Below are 9,967 nucleotides of genomic sequence, written 5' to 3'. Positions count from 1 at the left end.
AAGTGATTCTGCCCCGGTCTGCCTTGGCCTCCCAAAGTGCTGGAATTACAGGTGTGAGCCACCACACCTGCCCCGCTAAAATCTTTTTAAAGTGTGGAAAAGATGAAGAATGTAATTGTCCTCTATTCTTCCACTCGGAGGCAACTGTTGTAAATATTTTGGTGTCTTGTTTCTCAATATTTGCTTAGGCTATAGCCTGAACTACCCTGGCCTGAGTCCCACTCAGTTCCATGACCTTGGCTCAATTATATAACTTCTCTGTGCTTCAGTTTTCTTATCTATAAAATGAGTATTATAATAGTATCTGCCTATAGGTCGTTAGGAGAAACAAAAAAGCATATATGTAAACTATCTAGAACAATTGCCTGGCAGACTGGTACTCATTCATTTAGTGTTTTGTTTTGTTTTTTTTCTTTTGAGACAACACTAGGCTGGAGTGCAGTGGTGTGAACATGACTCACTGCAGCCTTGACCTCCTAGGTGCAAGTGATCCTCCCACCTTAGCCTCCCCAGTAGCTCGGCCCCATAGATACCTGCTACCAAGCCGGGAATATTTTTTTTTTTTTTAAGAGATGAGGGTCTCACTCTGTTGTCCAGGCTTGTCTCCAACTCCTGGGCTCAAGCAGTCTTCCCATCTCGGTTTCTGGAGTAGCTGGGACTACAAGTGCATGCCGCCACACCTGGTTATGTTAGTTCTTTATTTTGTTTGTTTTTATTATACATACCGATTCACAATCTTTATACAATTTGGTGTTTTGCCATTTTTGTTAATGCAAGAAAAAAATGATGCAAAATTACATATGAGTTATGCATTCATGCTTATAAGAGTATTTCCAAAATCTAATTGTCTAAGTATCATTTTAATGGCTGCAGAGTAGTCCATCAAATGAATATTCTGCAACTTAATTTTCTATGATTTTTGAACATAATTCAGATGGCTTCCTTTTTTTTTTTTTTTGCCATTTTAAACAATACTGAATCTCGTAAGCATATTTAGACATACATTTGTTTTCTTTCTTTTTTTTTGAGACAGAGTTTTGCTCTTGTTGCCCAGGCTGGAGTGCAATGGTGTGATCTTGGCGCACTGCAACCTCTGCCTCCTGGGTTCAAGTGATTCTCCTGCCTCAACCTCCCAAGTAGCTGAGGGATTACAGACACGTGCCACCATGCCTGGCTAATTTTTTTTTTTTTGCATTTTTAGTAGAGATGGGGTTTCACCATATTGGCCAGGTTGGTCGTGAACTCCTTATCTCAGGCTCACACCTGTAATCCCACTGCCTTGGCCTCCCAAGGTGCTGGGATTACAGGTGTGAGCCACCACACCCAGCGCCCCCCCAACCTTTTTTTTTTTTTTTTTTAAGAGATGGTGTCTGGCAGCTATGGTGCCTAGTCTGGAGTACAGTGGCTATTCACAGGCATGAGTCCCACTAATAATCAGCGTGGGAATTTTACTTTATTTTTTAATTTTAATTTTTGTTTATTTTATTTTTAATTTTTGCGGTGGAGTCTTGCTATGTCTCCCAGGATGGAATGTAGCGGCGGAATCTCAGCTCATTGCAGCCTCTGCCTCCTGGGTTAAAGCTGTTCTTCTACCTCAGCCTCTAGAGTAGCTGGGATTACAGGTGCCTGCCACCACATCCAGCTAGTTTTTGTATTTTTAGTAGAGATGGGGTTTTGCCATGTTGGCCAGGCTGGTCTTGAACTCCTGGCCTCAGGTGATCTGCCCTCCTCGACCTCCCAAAGTGCTGGGATTACAGGTGGGAGCTACTGTGTCTGGCCTAAGCATGGGAGTTTTGACCTACTCCATTTCTGACCTGGGCTGATTCACCCCTCCTTAGGCAACCTGGTGGTCCCCTGCTCCTAGGAGGTCGCCATATTGATGTGTAACTTAGCGTGGACACCTGATCGGCACAGTGCACTACAGCGAGAGCTCCTGGACTAAGGCAATCCTCCTGTGTCAGCCTCCCAAGTAGCTGGGACTACCGATGTACACCACCATGCCCAGTCATTTTTTTTTTTCATATTTGGGAACATTTCCAAATGGATTTCCAGAATTGGCTAAGATCCTCTGACGCATAAGGCCAGGCTGCTTTTCAAAAGTTTTAACCAATTTATACTTTCCATGGCAGCACACGAAAACACTTGTTTCACTCTGCGAACTATTTTCAGAGACTATTTTCAAATAAGCCTAATGAAAAGTATTTAACACATGATTTAACACAATTTAGTGAGCAGCTATTATGTGCAGTCAGCTGTTCTATTTCCTGAAGCTACAACAGGGTACAAGACACAGTGCCTACCTTCATAAACTTCATATTCTATGAGAAATTAAACTGCAAATTCTGTGTTTTCTGAAGTGTGGGTGTTAACAGATGTAATGCAAATCAAAAGTTCTAAGGTCAAATACACTTGAGAAACTCCAGACTCTGAATATAATTCAGATGGTTTCCATTTTTTTTTGCCATTTTATTTATTTGCTTATTTTTTGAGAAAGGGCCTCACTCTGTTGCCCAGGCTAAAGTGCAGTGGCACAATCATGGCTCACTACAGCCTCAACCTCTCAGGCTCAAGCGATCCTCCCACCTCAGCCTCCTGAGTAGCTGGGACTACATGTGCACACAGCTACGCCCAGCTAATTTTGTATTTTATAGACACAGGTTTTTGCCATGTTGCCCAGGCTGGTCTTGAACTCCTGAGCTCCAGTGATCCTCCCCTTGGCCTCCCAAAGTGCTGAGATTACAGGTGTGAGCCACCTCGATTGGCACCCTCCATCTTTTTTTTTTTTTTTTTTTTTTTTTTGCCGTTTTAAACAATTCTGAATCTTCTAAGCATCTTTTTTTCATATCTAGAAAAATTTCGAAATAGATTTCCAAAACTGGCACAACTTGGTGAGAGAAAATTGAAAAACTGCATCAAAAATTAATTATAAAGAGCAAAAAAGAAAAAAAACCCAAAATCAATTATAAGTAAACTGCAAGGTTGCACAGCAGCAGAGAAATGCCCAGGCTGGTCTCAAACTCCTGGCTTCAAGTGATCCACCCACGTTGGCCTCTCAAAGTGCTGGGATTACAGGTGTGAGCCGCCGTGGTTGGCACCCTGCCCCCTACTTTTTGACATTTTAAAGAATTCTGAATTGTCTAAGCATGTTTAGATACACTTTTTTCATATCTAGAATAATTTCCTGCCCCTTGCACATCTCCAAAATAGTAGTTTACGGCCATTCCAATTTTAGGATTTGTTAAGTGGTTGCACACATATGGTTCCATTTTTATTTTGAGTTTTAGGATGACTCAAGATGTAGATGGGCTTGGTATTCCCCCATTTTATAGATGGTGAAAACGTTTCAGATCCTGCTTAGGCAGCTTGTCTAGGAAATGGCAATTTGCATCTCAAACCCAGGCACCGGCACCAAGTCCAATCTCTTTCCATCTCCATGGTTGAATGAATAGTGAATCACTCAGGATGTGCTTCTGGGATGGGATTTGGATGCCAGTATATTTTAATGGTGTGGGCAAAGGGAGAAACACAGAAGCCCTGAAGCCTGATGCCCCTGCATCCACATCTCCCTCCTGCCTGCTCTTGGATTTCTGAGCGCCTATAGGCAAATCACTGCCATGTCAGGCCAGGGAGCCAGGTACAAACTCCCATGTGGAGGGAGCTGGCAGAAACTTTCCAGCCATGACACTGCCACACACTCTGCTCTGCACGAACAGAGCATTTTGGAAAGGGACAAAGAATTGTATCCTACAGAAGAAGGGAAGAGGATGGGCACTGTGGCTCATGCCTGCAATCTCAGTACTTTGCGAGGCTGAGGGAGGTGGATCCCTTGAGCTCAGGAGTTTGAGACCAGCCTGGGCAACATGGTGAAACCCCGTCTTTACAAGAAAAACCTGTACCCTCCCCCCCCGCCGCCAAAAAAAGTTAGCTGGTTGTATACCTGTGGTCCCAGCTACTTGGGAGGCTGAAGTGGGAGAATCACTTGAATCCTGAGGGGTGGAGTTTGCAATAAGCCAAGATTGCACCCTTGTGCTCCAGCCTGGGTGACAGAGTAACATCATGTCTAAAAAAAAAAAAAAAAAAAGAAAAAGAAAAGAAAAAGGAGGGAAGAGACTTAGCACTCTGCGGTTATGGTGCTTTCTCTCTGCACAAACTCAAATCATTTAAAAATGAGTTAGTTTAATATTTAAGTAGTTGAGGCCAATGGAGTCAAGGGTGCTTGCCCAAGGCCACAGGGTAAAACCCAGACGTCTAATCTCAATGTTTTCGTTTACACCGACCTTCAATTCAAAACAAATATTGCTGGCTGTTTTATTTTCTCTACAAAGAAACCATATGCAGTGGTAAAAATGAGCAGCATGGCAGCATCAGACTCTCAACTGTGCATGCTTTTTAAAAAGTGACTTAAAGGCTTAAAAAGTGACCTAAAGGCTCACGCCTGTAATCCCAGCACTTTGGGAGGCTGAGGCAGGCAGATTGCTTGAGGTCAGGAGTTCGAGTCCAGACTGATCAACATGGTGAAACCCTGTCTCTACTGAAAATAAAAAAATTAGCCAGGAGTGGTGGTGCATGCCTGTAATCCCAGCTTCTTGGGAGGCTGAGACAGGAGAATCATTTGAACCTGGGAGGCTGAGATTGTAGTGAGCCTGGATTGTGCCATTGCACTCTGGCCTGTACTGGAAGTATATATGTATTGTACTTTCTTTAATGCAAGAAAAAAAGAATGCAAAATTACATATGAATTATGCATTCATGCTTATAAGCGTATTTATACTTCATTTAAAAAAAAACTGACTTAAAATAATTTTTTTTGTGTGTATGTGCCAGGGTCTCACTCTGTCACCCAGGCTGCAGTGCAGTGGCATAATAATGGCTCACTACAGCCTCAACCTCCCAGGCTCCAGCTATACTCGCATCCCACCCTCCCTAGTAGCTGGGACTATAGGCATGTACCACAGCGCCCCTGGCTAATTCTGGTATCTCTTTGTAGAGCGGAAGGTTTTGCTTGCTATGTTGCCCAGGGTGGTTTTGAAATCCTGGGATTAAGCGATATTCCCCCCTCCATGTCCTAATGTGCTGGGATTACAGGCATGAGCCACCACATCCAGCCAAAAGTGACTTTCCCTGTAACCCAGAAAGAACCCTTCCAATCTATACTAGTCAGAAATCTGGACTAATATTAATTTGCAAAATGCTCACCACACTCAACTTTAAAACAGCAAAAGACTAGAAATACATGTCCGAATATAAGAAAATGGCTTTTCAAATGGTATATTATGTAGCCACTAAAATGGGATTTTCAGGCTTGGGTGCAGTGGCTTATATCTGTAATCTCAGTGTTTTGGGAGGTCGAGGCAGGAGGATCACTTGAGCCCAGGAGTTCCAGATCAGCCTGGGCAACATAGTGAGACCTTGTCTCTACAAAAAAATTTAAAAAATTAGCCAGACGTGGTGGCACATGCCTGTAGTTCCAGCTACTCGGGAGGCTAAGGAGGGAGGATTGCTTGAGCCCGGGAGGTCAAGGCGGCAGTGAGCTGTGATTGTGCCACTGCACTCCAGCCTGAGCAACAGAATGGGACCCTGTCTAAAAAAAAAAAGAGACATTTTTCAAGAAGTATTTAATGACACAAAAAATAAAAAAATTTGCACACCACGTTCCATATTTTTCTACAATGTGCACGTCAGTACTATAATGAGAATAAAATGATGGCATGATCGTGTCACTTATTAATTCCTATGACCCTTTAAGGGGAGATGCATCTGCTGTGGTTTCTGATGAAAGCTTCTGACAGGAAAGGCAATTGCTTCAAGTTAAGGAGATCCACGAAAGACTAAGGAATTGGATCAGATTGCCTCCTAAATTCCTTCCAAAGATTAGCTTCAAAGTACACTCCTCCAACCTGGGGGAATTTTCTTTAGCGCTGCAGAATTCAGATAAGGATGGTATCTGGTCAGGGCAAAGGGTGGTAATAACAATTTCCCTGTACAATTTTTTTCTTTTTTTTTTTAGTCAGGATCTTGCTCCATTCCTCTGGCTGGAGTGCAGTGGCACCATCACAGCTTACTTGCAGCCTCAACCTCCCTGGGCTGAAGCGATCCTCCTGCCTCAGCCTCCAGAGTAGCTGGGACTACAGACGTGAGCCACCATGCCCGGCACCTATACATTTTGTTACACCAGAAGGACCTGAGACATGTTTGCATTATTCAAGTATTTATTTATCTTGGAGTGAATTCTGCTTCAATTTTGTCTTTCTTTTTGTTCTTTCCTGAGTTCATTTTTAAAAACTGTGCATGAATCTTTTCCAGCAGACCAAAGCCATTTGTTGTCTTGGGGTCATGGGCTTTTTACATGTAGCTAATCTTTCTGATTAAACCAAAGGATGTGAAAGTGCCCTCGACAGCTTTCAGCAAGGGTCTGCAGCACTTCCTCACCAAAGGGGGCCGAGTTCGCTGGGCTGGAACTGATCAGACTTTCAACAAAAAAATGTTGACAGAAATGGACAACGGGACTCCAGGTACTGCGTCCATATTTTAAACTATTTATTATTAGGATCTGGTGCATTTGCTACAGAGAAAAACAGCAAATAGCACATCAAAAACAGCTTGGTTGTGTCTTTGCATCTTTAGAGAAAGCTGCTTTAGGAGGGTCTGCAGTATAGACCTCCTGTATCTGGAAGGCGACAGAAGGAGGACCCCAAACCGTGGGAACCGATCACCTACCGCGGGGCCCAGGTCTCTCCCTACTGCCGGTCACGCCCATCTTGAAGCCACCACCTGCTTAGCGCTCAAGGTCGGCGCTCCGTTTGGTCCAGGTGCTGAAGGCGCATCTTCACACTAGGGGGCGCCATCGCCTCACATTGTGAGGACGCCTCTGCCATCGGGGATGAATTTCCTTCTAGAGCTTTCCTTCTCCAAACCTCGGAAAAGGAAACCTCCAAGCCTTGTTGTGCTCGCTCACATGGAAGAAGGAATCAGAGTATTGTGAGGTTTGCAAATGAAAGGGTCCCTTGCCAAATGCTCTAATCCTGGCTCCTGGTGTTTGGGGGCCCAGACAGGGGCCGTTTCTTGTTCCCTGGCTGCAAACCTTCTAGGAGTTTCTACTCTTAGAAACCCTAGAAACAAACCCCTCCTAATGTTTCAGCTCCACAGCTCCTGCCCACCCAGCCCCTCAGACTTCCCATAGCAACCCAGGTTGGGGTCATCTCACCCAGGTTTTGATATTTGCTCCACAGGCGTCACAGAAAAGTGTGCTGGGTTGGAGCAGACCTGTAACTCTGTTATCAAAGTCCTTTTTCTTTCCTTTTCTTTCTTTTTGAGATGGGGTCTTGCTCCGCCACCCAGGCTGGAGTGCAGTAGTATGACCTCGGCTCACTGCAACCTCTGCCTCCCAGGTTCAAGTGATTCTCCTGCCTCAGCCTCCTGAGTTGCTGGGATTACAGGCATGCACCACCACACCCAGCTAATTTTTGTATTTTTAGTAGAGACAGGGTTTTACCATGTTGGTCAGGCTGGTCTTGAACTCTGGAACTTGTGATCTGCCTGCCTCGATCTCCCAAAGTGGTGGGATTACAGACATGAGCCATCGCGCCCAGCCTTCAAAGTCCTTTTTCTTTTGGAGCTAGGGCAGTTCAGGGAGAAGTTATGACACTAAATGGGTGTCTTGTTGAGGAAGATGGTCATGACAGTAGGAACGAACAAATGAGAAGCAGCAGAACATTCTTCTGTTCATTGATTTGAATCAAAACATAGATTGCACATTGAGATGAGTAATGAATGTATGAATAGTCAACTGGACCTGCTTGGTGCCCTTTTTTGTTGTCATGAAGCGCTCTGCAGTTCCAGCTGCAGCCAAGCCTTGGGGCCTGGGGGCCTGGGTCCCTGGGGTCCGTTATGATCCTGTTGTTCCTGCAGCGGCAGCAGGTTCTGTAGCCCCAGGGCCTGGGTTGGAATCCCAGCCCTTCCCTTCAACAGCTGTGTGCCTCGGGCAAGTCACTAACCTCCATGCCTCAGTTTCCTCACCTGGAGAATGGAGATAGTAACGGTAGATATCATGTAAATTATGTAATGCCTACAAAACATTTAACACACTGTGGGCAGGGAGTCAGCACACATAAACTAGTTACTTTCAACCCCAGGATGCAGTGCATTATTTTGTCTTTCGATAGAGGCAAGATGAATGCAAACATGGCTCATTCTTCATTATGGATTTTTTTTTTGAGACCGAGTTTTGCTCTGCTCCCAGGCTGGAGTAAGTGCAGAGGCATGATCTCAGCTCACTGCAACCTCTGCCTCCTGGGTTCAAGTGCTTCTCCTGCCTATGCCTCCAGAGTAGCTAGGACTACAGACACGTGCCATTACATCCGGCTAATTTTTTTGTATTTTTTAGTAGAGACGGGATTTCACCATGTTGGCTGGGCTGGTCTCGAACTCCTAGCCTCAAGCGATCTGCCTGCCTCAGCCTCCCAAAGTGCTGGGATTACAGGCATGAGCCATTGCGCCTGGCCTTCCACTATGGAATGTTAAGGCTTTGTTTCATTACCTTCTTGAGCTGTGGCTCAGGCACTACAACAGAGCTCCATCATGGCTTCCCAAAAGCTGGGAAATGGTTGTTGTCAACACCAGCCCCATGTTGGAGGCACCTGCAGGGGACCACAGTGAGGTGAGTCAGAAGTGGGTCCTCACCCCGGGATTTACAAGGGAAGGCAGACTAGTGATTTAAGAACAATCAGCAATCAGGGCATATTGGCAAGCAAGCAAGCATTGAACATGAATTATTTTATAAAAAAGAGTGTTTATGTTTGATCCACACAAAAATGAGAGAATGGCCTACGCTTTGTAGGAGTTCAGCGTGTAAAAGGAAATTATATGGTTAAAAAAAAGAAATCATACTATTTTTCTTTATATAATTATTTAGCTGGAACAAAAGTGAAAGTAAAAGTCAGGGCAAGGAAACGCATTCAGATGTCGGGAGTTCTCCCAGAGCACGGGACACAGCCAGTGGCCCAGTCCGATTTTGAAATGCCCCGGAGATAATGTGACCTTCCTGGACGCCACGGTGAGACGCACCACCCCAAAAACAGCTGACAAAACTTGGTGACAGAGGAATAATTTTGCTTCTTTTTATCCATAAAGAACACACAGAAAAGAACACTCGCTTTGCGGATCCTGGTAAATCAGGGTTGCGTTCTGTTTGAGGCAGTGAAATTTGGTACAAGGAAGTGGTCACCGCTGACCCCACGGAGAGGCTCGGAAAAGTGTAGACGAGGTGACTGGAGAATAAAGGAGGCTTTTTCTGGCCCAGGGTTTAAAGGCAGCCACAGTTTCTGTAGCGAATGAATTTGTATGACCTTGCAGATGGCCCCTCGACCCGAAAGTGGTAAAGAATGCCATGCTTTTCATTTTGCGGGGCGCCTCCTGGGGGGAGACTGGGCTGGCAGCACATTTCTATGGGTTTATGGTTCTGCAGATAGAACTGTAGGGTTGGATAAAAGCATGGGCTATTTTGAGTTTAAGCAATCAGGGGGCTATTGCTGGGGTGGTCTTTGGAAACCAAGGCCAAATCTGCAGGACAGCAGAGTAATTCAGACCGCCTATATTGTAGAGCTTGAAATGGGATAGAAAGCCACCTCCTAGTTCATTCCTTCATTTATTCGCTCGTTCATGCAGGCATGAACTCTAAACAAACATGTGCGGCCTATTTGAGATCATGATAGAAAATTGTAGGGAATACAGAGGCAACCAAGACTGACCCTGTAAGGAGCTGTCACCAACTCCCTTTGAATCAATGTTAACTTTTTTCTTTTTTTGAGCTCAGGCTGGAGTGCAGTGGCATGATCTCAGCTCACGGAAACCTCTGCCTCCTGGGCTCAAGCCATCCTCCCACCTCAGCCTCTCATGTAGCTGGGACCACAGGCTCACATTACCACATCCAGCTAATTTTTGTATTTTTTGTAGAGACGAGGTTTCAACA

The sequence above is a fragment of the Sapajus apella genome, unplaced genomic scaffold, assembly GCF_009761245.1.
Source record: "Sapajus apella isolate SASKATOON/1434 unplaced genomic scaffold, GSC_monkey_1.0 scaffold8, whole genome shotgun sequence".
NCBI classification, from domain to species: domain Eukaryota; kingdom Metazoa; phylum Chordata; class Mammalia; order Primates; family Cebidae; genus Sapajus; species Sapajus apella.
Note: the sequence above shows the minus strand (reverse complement) of the source record.